This window comes from Protopterus annectens, chromosome 2.part0 (genome assembly GCF_019279795.1).
Source record: "Protopterus annectens isolate FY-2018-M chromosome 2.part0, PAN1.0, whole genome shotgun sequence".
Classification (NCBI taxonomy): domain Eukaryota; kingdom Metazoa; phylum Chordata; order Ceratodontiformes; family Protopteridae; genus Protopterus; species Protopterus annectens.
The window spans coordinates 618,430,151-618,457,131 of NC_056728.1; positions in this window are offsets into that span (position 1 = coordinate 618,430,151).

Sequence of the window (26,981 nt, forward strand, 5' to 3'; positions counted from 1 at the left end):
CCTGTATTTTCAAATTCAAAGCTGTAATATCATTCTTTAACACGTCCATCATTTTTTCATTATGCTTAATAATAACCTTATAAGGGTGAAACCATAGTCATTAAATACATTTACTACATCTTTAAAAAAATCAGTTCCCTTGTAAACATTATTAGGAGATTTACTAATTCTAAGTTCCTTAGGGACTTGTTTAACTTTAATGCATTCATTTAAAAAACAATTGTCAGCCATTAAACTTCTAAATTTACACAATTTTTCTTTTAACTTATGACACATGCCAACATATGTTTCATTACCTTGTGGAGGTGCTGGGTTAAAATTAAAGTTTGTTCTGCCTAACCACCAGTCCATATTAATGTCCAAATACAGTTCCCAACCACTCAGTGAATTAGTGTTATGGGCAAAACGACTCTGAGTCCATTGTAAAGGTTCTGTTCCATTTCCCTGGCTAGAAGCAGCTCCATGCCTTTCCTGCTGCTGTGTGCCTCGTCACTGGGCTGGAAGTGACATAATCGTGACCGGACGTGACATCATCACCTATCAATTTTCTTGGTTACAGGGTATAGAACCCTCCAGATCTAGAGAAATGCTGTTACCATAATTTTCTTATGAAAATTCATTAATGAGCCTTGTAAGCTCACCCACAAGAGTTTGATTAGCCCTGCCTGTCAGGCTTACAGTCTGGATCATTCCTCGGCCACTGGAAAAAGCCATTCCACAGTATCAAAATCCACCAAGAGTTTAAGTGAAATATTGAAGTGTAAAGACACCAATAACCAAATATTCACTTCAGTTGTTGCTCCAGTACCAATAAAGGACTCCCAGTTGATCAAATTCAACACTTTAATATCCAATAAAATATACAAGCTTAAAGGATTTAGCGCTTTTGTTTCTAACACACCAGAAACATCTTCAGAATCACCTGACATTGAATCTAAAGCCATTTAAATACACCCAGCACCTCTATGATTGGCTGTTACATAAAACCATACTAAATTTTTAAAAAGACAACACCGACTTCAAAATATATTTAAAATTCAACATTTTCACATGCTATAATATTTTACATATATACATATATAACACATATACATATGTTTAAAAAACTTAGAAAACATTTAAAAAACACTTAAGAAACTGGTTGTTGTTTTTTATTAATGTTAGCATCTGTTTGATCTTAACTTAAGAGCTGGGGCTAGTCAAAGGTGGTCATTCAATCCAGGGGGGACACAGGCATCAAGTTGTAATTGCCAAATAAGTTCTCTAAATTCTAACTTAGATTCACAGTCATTTCCCCTTTCTTGTTGAGTAACTTTCTCTATAACCCAAAACTTATAATCTGCTTGTAGACACTGCAGACAGTGCCTATAAAGGGCATTGATGTCCTTTTTCTGGTTTATATCATATGTCTGCTCATATGACAGTGTTACTGCTCATATCTGTGCTAACTCCTTTCATGGCATTTCATGTCACATGAGTAACAAATCAGGGGACACTGCTTGGCACTACACACCCATTGTCCTTTGTGCAACTAAGTACTGCATTTACTTCCAGCATGTTCCAAGAAGAGAGTCATCCAAAGTGCAGGCAAACACATTAGGGAACTGTAATATGTATACCCTGTGAAGGTAAGGTGGGGGTTTTACATGGGTATTCTGCAGTTGGACACTACCCAAGTGGTGTGTACTAGAAGGACACAATTACCTTGTGAAGACTGTGTTAAGCATGGGAGTCCACGGAATTGCCTGTGCCTGACAACTACTAATGCTGGTCTCACCGACACCACTCTCACATAGGACACCATGCTCTAATTCATTTTCTGTCATCACACACAAAATGTTAGTACAAAGCCCATGATGACAAACAGGACACAGACTGTTTGCTCATATACATAGGTGTCCCACATCATGGAAGGGCCTGTAGGCTTCACATACCCTTTTCCAGGTAGATGCCTTGATTTGCAACCTGGGCAGTCAGTTGGCTTTTGCACGTCTTATCCCTTCTGTTCCAGGGATGGTGGTATGTCTCTAGGGACCTGACAAGTGGGGGATTAGTAGCACTGCTGTAGTGCCACAATATAATGTACAATGTCAAGTCTTGCTGAAACAGTGAGCCATTGTAGATGACAATTTACAGCCAGTCATGCATCCTGCCCTTCAACACATTACTGGTGGATAGTTGCATGACATGACTGTGAGGCCTACTGCAGCAGACTGGCCACCTTTGGCCAATGTGTGTCCACCTGCCACATGTTCTAGGCATGTCATACTGTACAGTTATGTACCCAAAGCATATGTCTGCGTTCCCACATCATGTCACACAACAACCAGTGTGCTGTCTAGTTGCTTCACAGGCATCATATGCTTGCGAGACCAACATCATGTCAGCAAAGTTGAACAAGTCCTCTGCGCATGCACAGGCATCCACATCTTCACTGTAAGGTGTGCCTACAAACACTGTATATCAGGCTGTCAACCCCAAGGGTGTGGCAGCATGACCCCCTAACTTTACAGGACTTGCTGCTGAGATGTTAGGAGTATCCCCACCCCTCTATTCTTATGACACACAAACACAACATGTGACAGATGTGACTGCATTTCAACCCTTGCTGCCATGGTGTCTCCAACAGCAGTCATGACATATGGCAATGAGCATTATGTCAACATGCACAGCTCACATCCTGCACTATGTACATGCAAATCACATGCACTTGCCTGTGTGCAGCTCCTTACCAGACACATTGTCAAACTGCCTCTGGAGTGCACAGTACACATAATACTGCATTCACCACGTTCTCACCAGTTAAACACCCAAGGCAAAACATAAAAATCACACCTCTTAGTCAGAGGTGATTACATCGTGAGACACATTGATGTCTGTGTCAAGTGGATATGGTAAAGATCAAAGATAGCTGCCTGTGGGTTGACACAATAGGACTTATCGCATATTGCTGCAAATCAAGAGATATCAGTTAACATAATGTTGACATCATAGTTCCTGCAGGAGTGTACGACTAGGGACATACATCACTGGCCTATATGCATACACATGAATGTGCATAGCCAGTCTGTGTCTCTTGTGGGTATACACATAGCTTTCAGTTGCAGTTGACTCTCACCGAGGATGATGGCTCAATATACATGGAAATTGATGGATGTCAGTAATTGCGCTAGCATGTGGTGTCATTGTCAGAGGATCTACTACGTCTGCCTGGGATGCCTTGCTCAACAGACATCAATAGTTTACCAGTGATAGTCTTCATCTCTCACCCCTGAGATTTGGAGTAGCGGCCAAGGCTACTGACACCCCCATAATGCATTTTATATGTACTGTTCAGGGAAAAGTTGGAAATAAGAGCACCATCTTTATACAACATCATGGTTATGTTGCTACATGGTGGGTATGACAACACTGAACCCCACTCTGTGGAATGTCTCCCCACCCTGGATTATGCAGACATCTGCGTAGTCAAGGACATCTGGTTCAATGCTGTGGATAGCACCACAGTCATACCAGACTACATCTCCATCCACATCTTCACACCTCAAAATGACAGTGTTCAAGGTAACACAGGTGGTGTATATATACATATATATATATATATATATATATATATATATATATATATATATATATATATACACACACTCATTAAGGATAGGTACACATCCAGATTTTGTGAAACACTGTAGTTTCCCAGAGACACTGCAGGTTTCATTCCGTACTGGAAGGGCACATAGTCAAACAATAGTCAGCTACAGGGGCAGCTCAATGAATCCAGGCACCCATTGTGCATATTTGTACGTACTCGTGTCTATCAAAATATATCATTACACCATAGTGTGGGGTAGCATTAAGTGACCACCAACTGTGTTGCTTAGTCATGCTGCAGCTCACTTGCCCAAAGGTTAGTCTATGTCCTTCACTACAATGCCCTGGAGCAGTGCCGTGACATCCCCCCAAGGGGAACCAATGTATTGCATTATGTGTTTACCAATATGGGTGACCACTGCAGCCCCTCAATGTGGGGTCCTCCCTGGTGGGATCTAACCACAGATCAGTGTCATTAAAACAACCAGCACTAACTCCCCATTGCCGACAATACAGACATATATTTCAACAAAGCCATTTATTATCTCCTGTGGGGTGGATTACATAGCTTGACTGCACTTCTCCCCTCTGATGGGACAGGCAAGTATGCAGAGCTCTACACCCATGCATTATGCCAACAGTATTACAGCTGCATGAACTCGGCTGTGCCTGACAGGAGGAACACAGGCTCCTCATAGCACAACACACCTGCCTGGTGGACAACTACCATTGTCAAGCTATACAACAAGAGGTGGGCATTGCTGTATGACAGTTGGGGTAAGGGTGCCCCCCAAAATGGAGGCAAAACATCCTCAGCAAGAAACAAGCACATAGTGTTCTGTGTGATGTTGTGCAGACACAGTAAGTGACAAAATTAGTCACTCACACAAAAATCAGAATGACAGAGCACAGTGTAGTTACATGTTTAACCTCAAAGGACAGGCCCAGATTGTCGAACTCATACATAATGACGCCACATATAATGGGTCTATACTTATAGCTAACCTGTAGTCCCACAGGTTCTGCATCAACTTCACTCCCCTGTCCCCACCACATGTGACACATGACATTCCTACAACCTGTCCCATACCTTCCATATCTACAGAGCAGGTCACAAATGGCCTCTCTATGGAGGATGCACAGCATCTATTGGACATGCTAACATCCCAGGCTGCATTCTACATGGGATCTGACAAGGATTACTAACACCATTGGGAAAACCTTGCAATCATACTGGAAGCAATGGCTGGACCCCAGCTGACAAGACAATGGAAACTGTTATACCCTTGCACAGAGGTAGTGCATGCACTGACCACCAGAACTATAGACTTCTTTGTGTGAGTATCCATATCAGTATGGCCATAGGGGCAATCATCATGAAGCTGCTCAACACACATATATGTGATCTACACACTGTTGACTGTACACAGTTTGGATGTCTGACAGGAGGACAATGACTGTTAAATGTGGTAGACATTTCTAAGGCAGTCATGTATGACCTGGGTGAGGGGGACATCAGGGCATACATTCCCTTGGATTGAGCCATGTCATCTGACTAGATCCCCCACTCAGCCATCATTTACAAAGCACCCACTTAGGCATCCATGGTACTATCATTGTAGGGGTCACTAATTGGCCCATTGACGGCACACATACTCAACATAAGGACATCCACCTCTAATATAACAGGACTCAGTCCTGGGTCCTTTACTGCTTGGAATCCATTTAAACATGATACAAGTGAATACTGAATGTCTATGGCTAACTATGTTGGCTGATGTGTGCAAAGTGTTATCACTCATGGAGTCTGTGAGTTATGCCAATATCCTACAACAGGGTATTGATGAACAAATGCCTGTTGACATAGTAATGGCCATAATCTCTGTGCAAATATATATGTAGCATCATTTTCATCAGTAACGCCTATGTACCTGGTGAGTAGCACATCAGTCGCAACATATGATATAACTACACAGGGCTGAAAGAAATGGGCACACACACACCTGGCCACACATGATTTACACCTAATGTGCCTGAGATCACCATGTCTCTCCAGTGGTATGACGGGAATCATATGTCATAGCTGAGGGTACAATCACCAGTAAGTGACATACTCATAACCTCCATGTACTTTTCCCTCAGCATGCCAATATCTGAGTGCAATGGCAATTTGGTAATGGACCTTTCCAAGCAGTACTGGGACTTGCACACAACAGTATTGTCCCTCACAAGGGAACTTCACATCTTCAGCATGTGTTCAATGGGGATCATCTGAAATGAGTGTCATTGTAGCCTGTGGCATATAGATTACTCAGAAGTGATCTCTGCCTTGCTGGATTGCTGCATATCTGTAGGTGGCATAGTAGATGGATTAATCACTCTAACAACATTAACCTAGTATGTGATCATGTAAATAAGGGTATACAGTTGTATACGATTGTGATGGCTGCGTGGCCATTATGCTAGTGAAGTTCAAATGTCCTATGGTTCCATAAACTGATGTGCAATACTCTAACAGCCACACACACACAAACATGGCTACATTGAGGATAGCACCACTTTCAATTACTGCTTACAGGACACAGCACAGCACACACACATAGTACTAATTGGCTGTATGTAGATTAGGACACTTACCTATGAAATGGTACCACAACATATCACAGTACATGATGCATGCAACACACCTCATGTGTAATAGTACTATTGGTTTAAGACATATTATGCTTGATGACATCAGCAGGCCTAGTTGTGGTCAGGCATTTGGAGGGCCACATCACCTGCTACAAATAAAATTCTGCAAAACCCTACCTCTTTCTAAGTTACTGAGGTGAACATAATTATGCCAAATGGACATACACACACACATGCACCAAGTGTTCTAGAGTGGGATTAGAACTCCTACATATTTAGTGCTCCACACTATAAACCACAATACCTATTGCATGCACCCATGGCTTAACTTGGATGCTGCAATGGCAGCTGGTAGTCTTAAGGTAGATGACATCATCAGCCCTTGCAGAAGAGGGCAGTTTGAAAGCCAGGAGCAACTTACAGTGCCAAAGAGTGCCTAACCACTGCAGTTTGATAACCTATGAGTGATTTTCAGTGGTTTGGCAGGGGGATAAACACACAAGTGTCCTGGAGTGAGATTAGACCCCCTACCTATCCTAGTATTACACTCCATAGATTACAAGACTTATTGCACGCACCACAATTTAACTTGGATGCTACAATTGCCGCTAGTAGTCTTAAGGTAGATGACATCATCAGGCCTTGTAGAAGAGGGCAGTTTGGAAGCCAGCAGCAACTCACACAGCCAAAAAATGCATAACCATTGCAGTCTGATAGCCTATGAGGGATTCTTAGTTGTTTGGCAGGGGGATACACAGACACACACACCCACACACACACACACACACACACACACACACACACACACACATAAACCATGTCCTCAAGTGAGATTAGAGACCCTACCTATCTAGTGTTTCACATTATAGATGACAAGACCTATTGCATACGCCACGGCTTAACTTGGATGTTATAATGTCAGCTGGTAGCCTTAAGGTGGATGAAATCATCAGACCTTGTAAAGGGGGTAGTCTGGAAGCCAGCAGCAACTCACACAGCCAAAAAATGCATAACCATTGCAGTTTAAAAGCCTATGAAGGATTCTCAGTTGTTTGGCCGGGGGATACACACACACACATACACACACACACACACACACACACACACATATATATATATATATATATATATATATATTTGAAAATACATAAATATAGATATACTATGTATGTGAGAGAGAGATAGTGACAGATGGATATGTATACATATATGCATGTATGTATAGACATATATATATATATATATATATATATATATACATAACAGGTCATTTTGATGAAGGGGCAACAGGATTGCATTCAGTTTAACTAAGTGCGCGGACATGCCCAGTGGGACTGTCAGTACTTATAAACTGACTCTAGGCCACCCCTACCTGCACTCCAGTCCAGGATTTTGTGTGTTACAGACACAGACATGTGTTCCTATTTCTGCAGTACTGCACTTTATTCAAAATGTCCATGGCATTCTCCAGCTGTCTGATGTAATTAATATGTGACAGAGATTCATAATGTTAGATCACACACAGACTGACAATCTGTGAAAACACCAATATAATAATACCTCACATGCAAAAGATGTGGATACTTCCAGATTTAAACCATCAACAACATCACCCATGCTAACTTCCCTAAACCACTGAGCCACACAAGCTGCCAGCCAAAAAGTAGTCATTCATCATACAATCAACAGCATACACATATACATTGTTATTCCTGCGTTAAGTGAGACATGCAATATGTGTGATCAATTTCTATGTTAATGCCCTGAGATTGCCTGGCCTGCTGATATACCACTGATGACCTACTGTTAAAACAGTCATATGGGAAAACTGCTCCATTGGGTGTGGGGGAACAACACCACATGTTCTGCTGGGATACACATTGGTCCAAATATCATGCAACTCCACTGTTTAACATCTCTCTTGATTGATGTAGTGCATATTCCAAACATGAGGTCTAGTGAATATTAATGAACACATACTAGTGGACTGAGTAACTGTAGTCCAATGTGGATGTTACTTGTGTCCAAATAGCCCACTATATTTCTTTGCATAAATGCAGCATATTCATACATACAATACCATATTATAGTAATCCTTACTAGTAGTGAGTAGGTTAGGGACTTACCTTGCAATGCAGCAGTTCACAGAACTGTAGTTCAGGGCTAACTCTGTCTGATGTAAGCAGTACACAGCCAATACATGGATAGGTACAGGATGTGTGGGTTGCCTGGCATTAATTTTAATAAATGCATGTCAGTAGGCATAGGGTGTCAATCCCTAGGGCCCTAGGTTGTCAGTGAATGTGCTATGCATTGTCTCTTAGCCAAAGCCAGAGCATACTGGGCACACCTACATCTGCCTACAGGGACATCATCAGGGAGATCCTCCTCTGAGTCCTCCTGTGATTGTGGCTGTGGTGACCTAGGCGGTGGTGGGGGGGCAGTGTATCCCTTCCTTTTGCTGATATAGTTGCAGCTGTTTCCGCAGGATCATATTGTGTAGCATAGCACATACTGTGAACATATATGCACATGTGGCTGGAGAGTACTGCAGGGTTCCACCAGATATATCGAGGCACCAGAACTGTGACTTCAGAAGCCCAAACACATGCTCTGTGATGTTCCTAGTTTGCGCGTGTGCCTCATTATGTCATTCTTCCATGGGTATGTGTGCATTTCTAGTGGATGTCATCATCTATGATTCAACTGCATAGCCAGCACCCCCCAGTAAATGGCCATGTGGGATGTTTCCCCTAGCACACATCTGGTACAGCTGTGATGCATTGAATAAGACACAAACATTGAGAAAAAGAAGCACCTTTATAACAGCAAAGCTTTCGGGTTACACACCCTTCCTCAGCACTAATACAAGGTCCAATAAAACACATCAGTTTAAAAAGGAGTCAGTAACAGTCACATGACATGCAGCCTAGATGTCATATGACAATTTTAAAATATCACACAACTAATAAAATATATAACATTTGTGCACATACATAAAAATTATATAAACATATATATCTCTTTACATGTATAATAAATTCAAATATGCATAAATTCATATACAACATTTAACACAACTTACTACGTTGTATCTTGATTAAAATTGGTTTCAATGTAACAGCAGAATTCAAACCAGGTATATTATCAGCTGATAGCCTTAGTATCCATTCATACTCTTTTATTTCTAAGAGATTACGAATATCACCCCCCCCCTACTGGATGTATGTACCATGTCAATAGCCCTAAACTTATATTTATGTTCAACATTATGAGTACTAATGTGTTTATATAAAGCATTTTTTTTCATTTGCCCTTCTTATCTCAGATTTTTGTTCAATAATACGCTCTTTTAATTTCCTAGTTGTTTTTCCAACATAGAACGATGAACAGGCAATACAGGTTGCTAAATATACTACATTATTACTAATACAAGTAGCTGCTACATTAAATGTATATACATTATGCGTTGTTGGATGGACAAATGTATTATTAAGTCCATCGTTTATAATATCACTGCAGCAACTACAATTCATGCAGCTAGATGTACCACGTTTACAAAGACTTCGCTGTACATAATTTTCTTCTTTAAAATCTTTAAAGCATAATCTACTCCTTAATGTTTTCATATTCCTATATGAGAAATAAGGTTTATTACCTAAAACAGCCCTTATGTCCGCAGACGCCATCAAGACTACCCAATATTTTTGTATAGTTCGTTTAACTAAATGTGTCATAGCATTATAAGATGTCAAGTATCTGATTTTATCTTCCTTCAGTGTATCATTATTAAGATCAGATACATATTCATCTGTTAACAAAAATGTTGGCATCAGTTTTGTCTGCCTATTGGCTATAGTATTAGCTTTAATAGCTGATAGTAATTCTAAATTATATCCACTGCTTACAAACTCATCAAATGTTTCTTCTAACCGAGATAAAAAGCAGGAATCATCAGTGTTTAATCTGCTTATTCTTCTGAATTGTGCCGTCACAATGCCTTTAAAAATGTGAGGGGCATGCATACTGGTACTGTGCATATATCTGCCCACATGAACTTCTTTTTTATGTACACTTGTATTAATCAAACCCTCTTTTAGCTCAACCTTAACATCTAAGAAGGTTATAGAATTATCTGAATAATCCATTTTAAATTTTAGAAATTCAGTGGTATTATTTAAATAATGTATATATTCAGTTAACTCCAGAGGGGACTCCTTCCAAACTAAAAAGCAGTCATCCACAAAACATTGATAAAAACAAACATGCTTATTCAAAAATTCAGTACCATTATAAACATATGTCTTTTCCCACTGAAATAAGACTAAATTTGCATAAGTGTTAGTTGCTGGTGTGCCCATGGCCACACCAGTAAGCTGCAAATAAAATTGTTTGTTAAACAAAAAGATGTTATTAGTTAATACTATATCTAGCAGGGAACATATATTTTCTATACTTCTCACTGATAGTGATGACTGCAGGGCTAGGAAGTCACGAATAGAATTAATTCCATACTCATTTGGTATAATCGTAAATAAAGATGAAATATCCAATGTCACAAACAAGAATTCCCCTCTGCACACAGTAGCAATATTCAAATCATTAAACCATTTTCTTAATTTTAAAATAAAATCTGTAGTATCTTTTAGAACAGTATTACATTGCACTAAAAAAGGTTGTAACTGTTTTTGCAAATAAACTGAAATGGGCTCCGTGATCCAACCATTGCCAGAGACAATGGGTCGCATTGGTGGATCCTTTAGTGACTTATGGATCTTTGGTATACCATATAATTGTGGTACAGTGGGACAAGGAACAGTAAAAAAATGAAATAGATCTAAATCAATATCACCAGTAAGTTGTAAATCATATACCATCATATTAACAGAGCTAATACATTTCTTAACATCAGCAGATGAAATAACTTTAAATGCATAAGCATCATCTAATAAAGCAGAAACGGATGACATGTATTTAGCCCTATCCATAATTACAACGCTCCCCTTATCTGCCTGCTTAATAACTATGTTAGTATCTACCTGTAACTCTTTGAGCACTATAAATTCTTCATATGTTAAGTTATAGCTTTTTCTAACTGTTTTTGAATATACACATCTCAAATCCTTCTCACATAAATCATGAAACGCTGTAAAAACAGGAATATTAACAGGCACAAACATACTACGCCTTTTACAAGCTAATTGAGTAGAGACATTATTTCTAAACATAACCTTTACATTTATATTCCTAATGAACTGCTTAAGATCAGTCAATGCAGAAACTATATCATCGCCAGATGTTGGAATAAAACCAAGACCTTTCTGAAGCAATGTATAATAAGGGGTTTCCAAAACGAAGCTAGATAAGTTCAAAATACCTCGTTCTACCATCTGGTTACTTTCACTTGTTTGTCCGGACTGCTGTTCTTGCACTTGTTTGAATACACTGTTTGTCTTGTGGTTGGCCTCCCTCTCGAGACCGAGCGCTCTTTTACCCTCTCCGGTTCGTCTAACTGGAAGCACTTTTGAAAAAGGTTTAGTGTTGATTGATGCATTCTCTTAGCATCATTGATTTTCTTACCATCACCACCATTCCTCATTTCTCCCCCAGTCAAGCGTGAACTGTCACTCGCATCAGCTGGTTGTGATGTAACCGAAGTAGGCGTGGTCACAGACACACTATCAGTTTCTTTAGTTAGTACCAGTTCCCAAAAAGGAGTGCTTATTAACATTGACTCCAGAAATTCATCAAGAGTGTCCATAGAGGTTTTTTGAGCCATAGGTTTATTACTATTATTGTTTAAAGAAAACACATCACTCTTCGGCCAAGAAAAGATATGGCCTTTTTGAAAATCTGCCATATCTCGTAGCAGCTTGCGTTTCTTGATTGCCTCTAGGGGATCATCAAGTGCATGCAATCTGTCGAGCATTTTCTGATAATTATTAAGCATAGTATTAAAGCAAGACATAGCCATAATTTCAGTTTCCATATTCATTATCTCCTCCTTCAATTCTTTCTCATTGTTGGAGAAAAAATCTGTTGTGATGCATACCAGCTATGGGAGTAGTGATAACTGCCAAGGCTGCCAGCACATGCATTCATGATAATCCCCTGGGCATTGCACATGACTTGGCAGTTGATGGAGTGGTACCCCTTATGGTTGATGTAGATTCTACCCTCCTCACCGAGTGGTGCCTTGATGTGCACATGAGTGCAATCTATGGCACCCAGTACCTCAGGGTAGTGTTGCATATTGCTAGCCCTTGCCTCAGTAGTGAGGGGGAAAGAAATGTGCTCACTGGCATGTGGTAGTATGGCATCCAGGATCTGGTGGAGTACCCTGGATGCTGATGCCTGTGAGACCTCCATCATGTCCTAGATGGCCTTTGGAAAGTACCTGTAGCTAGTATTCTTAGGGCTACACATACCTTTTTTCCACTGGGATGGATTCTCCTCTGTTGGCTGTGGGTCTGTACTGAGGGTGGCAAAGCTCAGTGAGTTCTTGTAGTATGTCCCTGTCCACCCTTTAGCGCTCTACAATCTCCAGCTCATGTAGCCCCTGGAAGGTTACTCTGGGACTGAACACACTTCTCCTTCTCTGTCTAGGCCTGTTGTCAGCAGTAGCAGCACTGACTTCAGCATCTAGCACATACAAGTGCAGCAGACCTGCAGCAGCCCATATCATTACCTCAGTTAAAATTCCCAAGTCTGTACTCCAAGGGTCCAGAGTATTGGGGTAAAATCAGAATGTAGGGTGTATGCATACTTTATACAGCTCTGCTGTAGGTGCAGAATTTGTGATTGGCTAACTGTGATGCATTTTACCTGCCTACAAAATAATTGACATAATTTTATGGCCCTGTTTTAGCTTAAACAAGGGTTAAAACTAATTAAATAAATTTTTTCGGACACGCTCAGTATGGTGGCATGCCACACAAACATGCGCACGGAAAGTAAACAAAGCTTAGAAGTTAGTGGACACACACCCCCTGGAAGGACAAGCTCAGACAGATGGCATGCCATGCAACCACACACACCTAAGTTGAAATGAACTTAGAAGTCAGTAGACACACACACACACCCCTGGTGAAAGCTACATCCTATGTAAACAACAACATGGGTCTAAACCTACATGACGGGGATATGCAGACACTATTATTCCTTTCTGCTATTTAGTAACTCCACCTTATTTGCATAGGTATCCATGCTCACAGCCTGGAAACTACACTCTACATAGTCCAATCACTTTAGCAACAGCACCAATGCACCATTGTAGGGACTCCACGCACAGTCCTGTAATACATTTCTCTCACATTATATTAATTTTTTTTCTGATTTTTTTTTTTATTTTTCTATAAAGCATGTCTGCACACTGTAGCATGCTGTGCAAACATGCCCAGATTATTAAAAACAATTTTATTTATTCCTTTCATTCTTCCAACATACAGGATAATAATTTCACTCATATGTGTATATGGTATGGCATTTCTGTCCATATATCTCCATTTTTACAACCCCTTTTGTCTGTCTACACTCCTGTACAGATACTTTTTCTGCATACACTACAGACACTGACACGTGTCTACACAGATGCCTATCTACTTGCTGGATCGCTCTACCTGCCTCATTTGCAAGAGATTCACCTGCTTATGAGGTGATTTGCATGCCATGAAAATTTGTATGTTGGCGCTTACATGCCCCACCACTCAGCAGCGCTTACTGAATTTAAAAATATTCATGCCCATGTAAGCAGCGCGGAGCAATGCCTACATGGAAAAAAAAAACATGTAGGCTTTATTAAATTCCCCCACAATCTAAGTAAGTCATCAAGGTTCCCTGAAAACCTCAAACTAGTATGTGAATACGCCATCACTTCAAAATAGTTAATGCAAGCATTATTTAAGTTATGGTGTTAGAGCAACTGAGTATTCAAAGGGGCAGGTCTAGAAAGTCCAAAGCTAAAATATACCAGATGATGATCAGACCAGGAGAATGGCTCCACTTCTGGGCCTGAGGCTTACACATCCCTATGAAAGAACAGTTTATTATGGCTTATTTCCACATGTAAAAACAATGTTACTTGTGGTAATTTATGTGTTATCAGGTGAGACACAAAAGTGCTGCTTCTGTCTGTCCAAGAAGCCATTCAGGTTCAAAATAATGGATTCCTCCTTTAAATGTTATACTTATCATATATAGACCCTTGCACTCCTAGAACATACATGAAAATGAGTGCTTTACTCTCCTTTTGACCATTCAATAGCCTTTCCTATTTCTGACTCAATGAACCATTTTCATGTCCTTAACTGTTTGTTTTCTTGGTCACTCCCACGATGAGTCTACTACCCTTCAAGCTTATTTTTTTACAAGATGTGTAGATACACACACACACACACACACACACACACACACACACACACACACACACACGCAGCAACTTCTCTACTGTAAAAATGCAGCACTTTCAAGTAAATAAAATAAGAAAAAAGCAGTCAGAGAGCCAATATTGAGTGCTTTCATCCAGTTTAATATGCTGGACTTCTTCAGAAATATGACACTATCCATTCAAAATGTCAGTATATATATAGCTGACAGCATAATTAGAAGTGATATCATGAAATGATCAACGAATGTAAAGAATAGTAAGTGAACTTCTGCATAATAAATATTAAAATACAGCATCAAATGAATATGCAGAAGGACTGTAGTGCAGTAAATAACATTTTGCATAATAAATATTACAGTAAAGCACAGAATGAGATAAATATGCACTAGGACTCATGAATATGGAACAAAACAGAGAATAGGACTCATGAATATATAACAATACAGGGAATTCATATAAAAAGTAAAAATTATAGACGCCATTTCAGGGCACATCTAATATTCAAGTTCTCATTTAACCCCGGTGGTGCTTCTGCATTTAAAAAAAGTTGCCATTTTAATTCTTTAACTTCTAAAAGAGTGTTTTTTGTCTCCAAAGAAAACAGGAACCTGCTCTAAAACAAAGAATTTAAACTGTGAGAAAGCAGTACATGTAAGACTATGCTTGGCTAATGCATTACTGAGATCAGTATTTCTAATAGCAGCAGCATGCTCCTTAATTCTTGTAGAGAGTTTACGAATAGTCTTACTAATATAAAATGAAAAATAAGTTGAGCATACAGCAGCATATACAACAAAAATAGAATTGCAGTCATAATAATGCTGGAAATGAACTGTAAAATTATTATGAAGAAACAAGTACGAATCACCTGTAAGGATCCATTTACAAGCAATGCACTTCCCACAGGAAAACATGCCTATCCTAGATTGTATAATAGGAGACAGTAAAAAAGGTGTGTCTCTGTTCTCAAACAGTATACACAGAGACTTAAACGTCTTATGTGTAAAAACAGGAGAAGCACCTAATTTTAGGTTAATTTCCTGGCTAGAGGTCAGAATGTCCCAGTTGTTAAAACACAAATTTTTGATAGCAGAAGCATCTCTACAAATAGGAATGGGAAATGACGTAAATCTGTCAGTATTCTCATTAGAGAGTGTCTTAGTGTGTACATTAACATCAAGTGGTGGAAGATTAGGAAAAGGCATAGTATTATTGACTGGGCAACTATGAATATTTTTACTCTTAGGTATAAAACCTTTTAAAATAATAGGTGGAAATCTAGTATGTTTCAAACTATTAATTTCATTGAAAATAGACAGTAATACATTAATAGGATAATCCCTTTCTACTAAAAAAGGGGTGAATAAATGACAATCTTGTACAAAATCCGAATCATCAAAAATTATTCTGGATAATCTGATGTATTATCCCCTAGCCATATTTCTCTTTATAAACATAGGGTGCATACTGTAGTAATGTAAATAATTGTTTCTGAAAGCACTTTTCCTGTAAATAGAAGACATCCATGACAAATAGTTAGTATTAATAGATAGTTGTACATCCAAAAAGTTAACAGAATTGCCGCAGGCTGAAACTTTGAGCTTAAGGAACGAAATGCTATTATACAAATTATTAAAAAAGTTCAAGAGATCTGACTTACTACCTTCCAGACAAGAAACAAATTATCGATATACCTCCTATATAAAAACACTTGACTGAAGCCAGGCAAAGAAGTCAAAGTGTTAATTTCCCACCATGCCAACACCAAATTTGCAAATGCTGGGGCTAATTTGGCTCCCATGGCAACTCTTTTAGTCTGATGAAAAATCTTATCAGTGAAATAAAAGTAATTATTCGTGAGTGCTAATGACGTTAATGTACAAATAGAATCAATTTTATTCTGTGAAAGGTTAGTATGTCCAGTGAGGTATGATTTTAAATAAGTAATACCAATATCATGAGATATATTAGAGTATAAAGACTCTATATCTAGTGTGACTTGGATAATGTCAGACACTGGTGGTTTATTTAAGTGTAAGAGGTTTAAAAAATCCCATGAGTCCCTTAGAAAAAATGGAGATTTCTGTACAATAGGATTTAATAAAATGTCTATATATTCTGCTATACCCTCAGTTTTAGTTCTTTTATTGGATACTATATGTCTAAATGGAGGGTTAATAGTATCCTTGTGGATTTTAGGAATCCCAAAGAACTTGCCTAGATGAGGATTAGAAACTGTGAGGAAAGAAACTTCTGTATCTGAAATTAGATTATTTCTATACAACTCATTTATAGTTTTGTCAATAGATTTAAAAGCTTTATTCACATCAGACATAGAGGCTTGAGTGTAAAATTCATTGTTAGTGAGGTCCTTTAATAAGGAATTAGTGTATCTATCCTGCTCCATTAAAACAATACACGAGCCTTTGTCTGCTCTCATAATTCTCAGAGACTTATCTTTTATGAGAGCTTTTAAAGTAACCTGTTGTTGAATAGAAAGATTAAACCACTTACTTTTACTTTTGTTTGAGAGTAACAACCTTATGTCTTTTTCACACAGTTTAGAGAAGATGTGTAAAGTATTACATAAAGGTGGGTTAAATAGACTTTTTGTGATAGGTAATTTAGGTAGTGTTTCTGTGTCATCAGTACCAGAACAGTCAGAATCGTTAACATCCATAGAAGTAACACTTTCAACAGTTTTTTTGAGATGCAATAACTTAAGGTTAAGTTTTCTGACATATAACCTAAGGTCTAATAGCAATGAAGAGACATTAGCCAGGAAAGCTGGAATAAAAGTGGATCCTAAGTTTAGTAAACCCAGTAAATTATCAGAAAAAGTTCTGTCAGTTAAATTGAATACATCAGTATTGGAATAATTGATCATATTTAAAACAGGGGTAGACTCAGTGTTAGAAATCAAAACATGGTTGGAATCCAAAACAGGGTTAGCATCAGAGTTCCTGTTAAAAGCATCCTCAGAATTAATCTGGACCTCATCAGTAGAGTTAACCTGTTGTTGGAGGGTGTTTAGACAATTCAACAAGTTGGTGTTCTCCTTGGTCTTCCTCTGGGTATCCCTCTCCCTTGTTGTGTGCTGGATCTTAGGGAGAATATTCTTGTAAAGTCTGGTTGGTAATTTCCTTCTCTTCGATCCATGGTATTGCCCCTGCCATTGAACTGAACTAATTTCCATCTCCTTCTGGTGATGATGGGGGACGGAGTCTGATTCACATTGGCTAAAAAAGAATGGTTATTAGAAATGGCAGAGTCACGTCTATTATTAGCTGAAGAGATGGAGAGAGATCTAGTGTTTAGTATAGCAGGAGATATATTGGTAGAAGCAGGAATGGAACCTGGAAGGCTAGTAGTGGTAATAGTAGGAGCAGACAGAACAGAAAAAGAAGTATTAGTGAAGGCAGGGTAGTTAGAAGAGGGGGTAGTAGAAGCAGTCTGAAAACTTAGAGTGGAATCAGTGGTGATAATAGAGGGGAAAGAGTTAGTAGTTCGGTTAATTAAAGACAAATTAGCAGAGTCAATTGGACGAGCAGTCTCTGTGACTACTACAATAGGAATTTGTTGGTGTCCATTATTAAGTGGAGGGTGGTTTTCTGAGGCTGAAGAATTCTGCAAGTCTGAGGAACTGTATGGACTAACAACCAAATAATGATTAGACTGATTATTGAAAGCTGAAGTGGTTGTACTAGTATTGTTAGCCAAAGGGATGTCATTTCTGGAATTTCTATAACTGAATCTGAATAATTACTTTTATTTCACTGATAAGATTTTTCATCAGACCAAAGGAGTTGCCATAGGGGACAAATTAGCCCCAGCATTCGCTAATTTGGTGTTTGCATGGTGGGAAATTAACACTTTGACTTCTTTACCTGGCTTCAGTCAAGTGTTTTTATATAGGAGTTATATTGATGATTTGTTTTTTGTCTGGAAGGGTAGTAAGTCAGATCTCTTGAACTTTTTTAATAATTTGTATGATAGCATTTCGTTCCTTAAGCTCAAAGTTTCAGCCTGCGGCAATTCTGTTAACTTTTTGGATGTACAACTATCTATTAATACTAACTATTTGTCATGGATGTCTTCTATTTACAGGAAAAGTGCTTTCAGAAACAATTATTTACATTACTCCAGTATGCACCCTATGTTTATAAAGAGAAATATGGCTAGGGGATAATACATCAGATTATCCAGAATAATTTCTGATGATTCGGATTTTGTACAAGATTGTCATTTATTCACCCCTTTTTTAGTAGAAAGGGGTTATCCTATAAATGTATTACTGTCTATTTTCAATGAAATTAATAGTTTGAAACATACTAGATTTCCACCTATTATTTTAAAATGTTTTATACCTAAGAGTAAAAATATTCATAGTTGCCCAGTCAATAATACTATGCCTTTTCCTAATCTTCCACCACTTGATGTTAATGTACACACTAAGACACTCTCTAATGAGAATACTGACAGATTTACGTCATTTCCCATTCCTATTTGTAGAGATGCTTCTGCTATCAAAAATTTGTGTTTTAACAACTGGGACATTCTGACCTCTAGCCAGGAAATTAACCTAAAATTAGGTGCTTCTCCTGTTTTTACACATAAGAAGTTTAAGTCTCTGCGTTTACTGTTTGAGAACAGAGACACACCTTTTTTACTGTCTCCTATTATACAATCTAGGATAGGCATGTTTTCCTGTGGGAAGTGTATTGCTTGTAAATGGATCCTTACAGGTGATTCGTACTTGTTTCTTCATAATAATTTTACAGTTCATTTCCAGCATTATTATGACTGCAATTCTATTTTTGTTGTATATGCTGCTGTATGCTCAACGTATTTTTCATTTTATATTGGTAAGACTCTTCGTAAACTCTCTACAAGAATTAAGGAGCATGCTGCTGCTATTAGAAATACTGATCTCAGTAATGCATTAGCCAAGCATAGTCTTACATGTACTGCTTTCTCACAGTTTAAATTCTTTGTTTTAGAGCAGGTTCCTGTTTTCTTTGGAGACAAAAACACTCTTTTAGAAGTTAAAGAATTAAAATGGCAACTTTTTTTAAATGCAGAAGCACCACCGGGGTTAAATGAGAACTTGAATATTAGAAGTGCCCTGAAATGACGTCTATAATTTTTACTTTTTATATGAATTCCCTGTATTGTTATATATTCATGAGTCCTATTCTATGTTTTGTTCTATATTCATGAGTCCTAGTGCATATTTATCTCATTCTGTATTTTACTGTAATATTTATTATGCAAAATGTTATTTATTGTACTACAGTCCTTCTGCATATTCATTTGATGCTGTATTTTAATATTTATTATGCAGAAGTTCACTTACTATTCTTTACATTCGTTGATCATTTCATGATGTCACTTCTAATAATGCTGTCAGCTATATATATACTGACATTTTGAATGGATAGTGTCATATTTCTGAAGAAGTCCAGCATATTAAACTGGATGAAAGTGCTCAATATTGGCTCTCTGACTGTTTTTTTCTTATTTTATTTAATTAAAAGTGATGTATTTTTACTGTAGAGAAGTTGCTGTGTGTATATTTACTCTCCTCTTCGTGGTTTCTCAGAGTTTTATTTTAGTATTGCTATACATTCTCTTTAGTTTGGCCTATGGAGTCGCTAGGAGAGTTTGGCTCTAGTAGCCAGTTAAATACGGATTTTTCACCTCTATCCATGCCACCAAACTTCTTTGCATCTATGTACACAGATGCACATCAGGATACTTCTACATTGACTGCTACCACAAACCTTTCAACAGATCGACTAACCAGCTCCAATATTAGTCCTGCAATGCTGAACTACACCACTACAGAGGTACAACTACAATATTTACTTAATGGAAATGTTCCTAATGCTGTTTCTAACTGTGTCACTAATCTGGACAGTCTACCGATTGCTACTACATCTATTGGGTTGCCGGTTAACTCTACTGTGAATACTTTGCCATGCATATCTAAGACTAATACTATTGGACTGCCTGCAGCTAATTTTGCTGTTTCTGTACCAATTTCCTCCACCACTATTAATTTACCTACTGTAGTGAACTTGACTGGGTTACAGGCTGCAACTGCAGCTAAAACGAATGGATTGCAAGCTAAAATGAACGGACTACAAGCTGCAGCCGTATTACAGGGATTACCATTACTTACAAACAAAAATGGATCTTTTCCTTCGAATATTAGAAATAGTCCTAATATAAGTACTACTATGGCTTCTACAAATATTTCTGCAATTCCCGCCCCAAAGCATAACTTGTCTGCTTTGCCTCAATGCACAATAACTGTCTCTAACGGACTGTTATCCCCGCCCACTCTGTCTACTGCTGAATCAATTCTACGAGTGCAAGCTCTTAATTCTCAAAGAAGCAATGACAGTTTACAAGATACTAGGGCTGGTTTTTCACTTTCTAACTTGAATCATTTCACTAGTGTTTCGAATGACTTTACAACATACTCGACTACTGTTTTTAACAACCAAGCACAGTTAAATAATTTACACACACCGACTAGGATGTCAGATGCAAGGCAGATTCCCGCTTCTTCTGCAGATCAGTTGAATGCTACTGAAACACAGCCTTTTACGGGACAACAACATTTTTTTACCACTATGACTGAAGATTTATTGGCATTTGTTAATAGGGATAGCCTTACCAATCCATTCACTGAAGTGGTTAATTTTCCACAAACAGTTAATGCATCGGACTCTATGCAAACTAGTCAGGCTAGAAGTTTCAGAGACCTAAAACAGAAGCTATTCAATCTGGAAAGACTGTTCATTTCCTTCAAGAATGTACAGTATAATAACTTTTATTTATCCTACTGTCTCAGCAAAGATATCGTTCCATTGGGGCTAAGAACAACTAAATTCCCAAACAATATTACCTCTAACTCTGCTTTATACAAAGAACTAGTAGCCCTATATAACACCACGGGCTTAATTGTTATGAGATCCTTAACTGAACACAATAATTCTGTGCTTGAAGAGATTGACAAAGATATTCATGCCTTGCACTCAGAGGTTGTTGTTCACCCTGACTTAAACAAGCTTATACATATTTTTAATGGAATCCAACCGAGAGTCACTAGACATGAAGCTACCCTGATACACAGAAAGAAACTGAAACTGCAGAGAGATTTACTTCAATATTCTAACAACAGAGCCTATCTCTTAAGAGCAGAAAGGAAATTTAGATTTGGTTATAGAAATTCCAGAAATGACATCCCTTTGGCTAACAATACTAGTACAACAACTTCTGCTCACAATAACCAGTCTAATAGTTATTTGGTTGTTAGTCCATACAGTTACTCAGACTTGCAGAATTCTTCAGCCTCAGGAAAACCACCCTCCACCTAATAATGGACACCAACAAGTTCCTATTATAGTAGTCACGGAGACTGCTCGTCTAATTGACTCTGCTAATTTGTCTTTAATTAACCCAACTACTAACCCTTTCCCCTCTTTTATCACCAATGATTCCACTCAAAGTTTTCAGACTGCTTCTACTACCCCCTCTTCTAACTACCCTGCCTTCACTAATACTTCTTTTTCTGTTCCGTCTGCTCCTACTATCACCACTACTAGCCTTTCAGGTTCCGTTCCTGCTTCTACCAATATATCTCCTGCTATACTAAAAACTAGATCTCTCTCCATCTTTTCAGCTAATAATAGACAGGACTCTGCCATTTCTAATAACCGTTCTTTTTTAGCCAATGTGAATCAGACTCCATCCTCCATCATCACCAGAAGGAGAGGGAAATTAGTTCAGTTCAATGGCAGGGACAATACCATGGATCGAAGAGAAGGACATTACCAACCAGACTTTACAAGAATATTCTCCCTAAGATCCAGCACACAACAAGGGAGAGGGATACCTAGAGGAAGACCAAGGAGAACATCAACTCGTTGAATTGTCTAAACACCCTCCGACAACAGGTTAACTCTATTGATGAGGTCCAGATTAATTCTGAGGAAGATTTTAACAGGAACTCTGATTCTAACCATGTTTTGGATTCTAACCCTGTTTTGGATTTCAACCCTGTTTTGGATTCCAACCATGTTTTGATTTCTAACACTGAGTCTACCCCTGTTTTAAATATGATCAATTATTCCAATACTGATGTATTCAATTTAACTGACAGAACTTTTTCTGATAATTTACTGGGTTTACTAAAATTAGGATTCGCTTTTATTCCAGCTTTTCGGGCTAATGTCTCTTCATTGCTATTAGACCTTAGGTTATATGTCAGAAAACCTAACCTTAAGTTATTGCATCTCAAGAAAACTGTTGAAAGTGTTACTTCTATGGATGTTAACGATTCTGACTGTTCTGGTACTGATGACACAGAAACACTACCTAAATTACCTATCACAAAAAGTCTATTTAACCCACCTTTATGTAATACTTTACACATCTTCTCTAAACTGTGTGAAAAAGACATAAGGTTGTTACTCTCAAACAAAAGTAAAAGTAAGTGGTTTAATCTTTCTATTCAACAACAGGTTACTTTAAAAGCTCTCATTAAAGATAAGTCTCTGAGAATTATGAGAGCAGACAAAGGCTCAGGAATTGTTTTAATGGAGCAGGATAGATACACTAATTCCTTATTAAAGGACCTCACTAACAATGAATTTTACACTCAAGCCTCTATGTCTGATGTTAATAAAGCTTTTAAATCTATTGACAAAACTATAAATGAGTTGTATAGAAATAATCTAATTTCAGATACAGAAGTTTCTTTCCTCACAGTTTCTAATCCTCATCTAGGCAAGTTCTTTGGGATTTCTAAAATCCACAAGGATACTATTAACCCTCCATTTAGATATATAATATCCAATAAAAGAACTAAAACTGAGGGTATAGCAGAATATATAGACATTTTATTAAATCCTATTGTGCAGAAATCTCCATTTTTTTCTTAGGGACTCATGGGATTTTTTAAACCTCTGACACTTAAATCCACCACCAGGGTCTGACATTATCCTAGTCACATTAGATATAGATTCTTTATACTCTAATATACCTCATGATATTGGTATTACTTATTTAAAATCATACCTCACTGGACATACTAACTTTTCACAGAATAAAATTGATTCTATTTGTACATTAATGTCATTAGTACTCACGAATAATTAATTTTATTTCACTGATAAGATTTTTCATCAGTCCAGAGGAGCTGCCATGGGAGCCAAATTAGCCCCAGCATTCGTTAATTTGGTGTTGGCATGGTGGGAAATTAACACTTTGACTTCTTTGCCTCGCTTCAGTCAAGTGTTTTTATATAGGAGGTATATCGATGATTTGTTTTTTGTCTGGAAGGTTAGTAAGTCAGATCTCTTGAACTTTTTTAATAATTTGTATGATAGCATTTCATTCCTTAAGTTCAAAGTTTCAGCCTGCAGCAATTCTGTTAACTTTTTTGGATGTACAGGTATCTATTAATATTAACTATTTGTCATAGATGTCTTCTATTTACAGGAAAAGTACTTTCAGGAACAATTATTTACATTACTCCAGTATGCACCCTATGTTTATAAAGAGAATATGGCTAGGGGACAATACATCAGATTACCCAGAATCATTTCTGATGATTCGGATTTTGTACAAGAGTGTCATTTATTCACCACTTTTTTAGTAGAAAGGGTTACCCTATTAATGTATTACTGTCTATTTTCAATTAAATTAATACTTTGAGACATACAAGATTTCCACCTATTATTTTAAAAATTTTATACCTAAGAGTAAAAATATTCATAGTTGCCCAGTCAATAATACTATGCCTTTTCCTAATCTTCCACCACTTGATGTTAATGTACACACTAAGACACTCTCTAATGATAATATTGACAGATTTACATAATTTCCCATTCCTATTTGTAGAGATGCGCCTGCTATCAAAAATGTGTTTTTAACAATTGGGACATTCTGACCTCTAGCCAGGAAATTAACCTAAAATTAGGTGCTTCTCCTGTTTTTACACATAAGAAGTTTAAGTCTCTGCGTATACTGTTTGAGAACAGATACACACCTTTTTTTACTGTCTCCTATTATACAATCTAGGATAGGCATGTTTTCCTGTGGGAAGTGTATTGCTTGTAAATGGATCCTTACAGGTGATTCGTACTTGTTTCTTCATAATAATTTTACAGTTCATTTCCAGCATTATTATGACTGCAATTTTTTTTTTGTTGTATATGCTGCCGTATGCTCAACTTATTTTTCATTTTATATTAGTAAGACTATTCGTAAACTCTCTACAAGAATTAAGGAGCATGCTGCTGCTATTAGAAATACTGATCTCAGTAATGCATTAGCCAAGCATAGTCTTACATGTACTGCTTTCTCACAGTTTAAATTCATTGTTTTAGAGCAGGTTCCTGTTTTCTTTGGAGACAAAAACACTCTTTTAGAAGTTAAAGAATTAAAATGGCAACTTTTTTTAAATGCAGAAGCACCACCGGGGTTAAATGAGAACTTGAATATTAGATGTGCCCTGAAATGGCGTCTATAATTTTTACTTTTTATATGAATTCCCTGTATTGTTATATATTCATGAGTCCTATTCTCTGTTTTGTTCTATATTCATGAGTCCTAGTGCATATTTATCTCATTCTGTACTTTACTGTAATATTTATTATGCAAAATGTTATTTACTGTACTACAGTCCTTCTGCATATTCATTTGATGCTGTATTTTAATATTTATTATGCAGAAGTTCATTTACTATTCTTTACATTCGTTGATCATTTCATGATGTCACTTCTAATAATGCTGTCAGCTATATATACAGACATTTTGAATGGATAGTGTCATATTTCTGAAAATGTCCAGCATATTAAACTGGATGAAAGCGCTCAATATTGACTCTCTAACTGCTTTTTTTCTTATTTTATTTACTTAAAAGTGCTGTATTTTTACATTAGAGAAGTTGTTGTGTGTATATTTACTCTACTCTTCATGGTTTCTCAGAGTTTTATTTTAATATATATATATATATATATATATATATATATATATATATATATATATATATATATATATAGTCTTCCAAAATCTCCATGCACGTAGCCCTCATAGTGCTCAAACCATACCAATAAAGAACTCACACATAGGTTCCAGCACATAAAAACAGTCATCCAAAATCCTAGTAATTGACATGAAAGAAACAAATGAGCCAAGCAGTTGAGTCAAAATCGACAAACCTTATATTTCCAATAATATGGCCACAGTGGAAAGCGAGTAGTCAAGCAAACAACACAAACTGGTTTCACCCTCTGACATCTTCAGTGTGGTATAATCACAAACAGTTCTCCCCTTAATATATTTATGGTCTTAAAGCTGCAACACACAAAAATGTACATATATCAAACATTTCTATATAAGCATTAACTTATATTACTAACTTGAGTTTCGCCGTACAGCACAGAATGGGAAATTTACCGTTTTCCTCACTGTAGTGTGATCCTGGAGTTGGTATATTTATTTAGCAGGGAGTGTGTTTGTTTTTGTTTTTTTATTACAATTTTGAAGTTTCAAAACATCAGTCTTATGGTCTTAACCATTTGCAGTTTTAAGTTTTGAAACTTCGAGCTTGTGAAGTAGATCCATATATATGTGTATATATATATATATATATATATATATATATATATATATATATATATGTGTGTGTGTGTGTGTGTGTGTGTGTGTGTGTGTGTGTGTGTGTGTGTGTGTGTGTGTGTGTGTGTGTGTGTGTGTGTGTGTGTGTGTGTGTGTGTGCTCGCATGTACTGCATTTAATCTAAAACACTCAAGGTCGATTGAAAAATATCAACTGAAAAAGGTCAAAAACTCTGTAATCAAAATAATACTATGTATGTGTCAGGAAACGACTTTGGTGCATAAATAAATCTACATTTTAAAAAATCAAAGAAACACATTGGGCAGGATTCACGATGGCTTGCACGGAGTCTAAGAGTAGTGTAAGTCTCCATGCAGCCATAGCAATCCAGGAACAGCCTGTATTTGTGTGTAAGAGGGCACCTAAAAAAGCTCTTACACGGACAGGACGTGGGTATGCTAATTACCTCACTTGCAGCCGAAAGGCATGCAAATGAGGTAATTTAGTGATCCAGGAAGCAGAAACCTGCCCGTGTAAGAGCCATGTTATCTGCAGAAATGTACTCAGTTGACAACTGAGCACCGTTCTGCAAATAACACAATGGAGCCTTGTCAGCTCCAAATAAAGGTTGCATATGTTCCAGGCAGCATGCCAATGGCCAAATATGTGGCCACTGGCAATGTACCCTGATGCAAAAATGAAATAAAAATGTTTTGTTTTTTTTCGGCGAGTG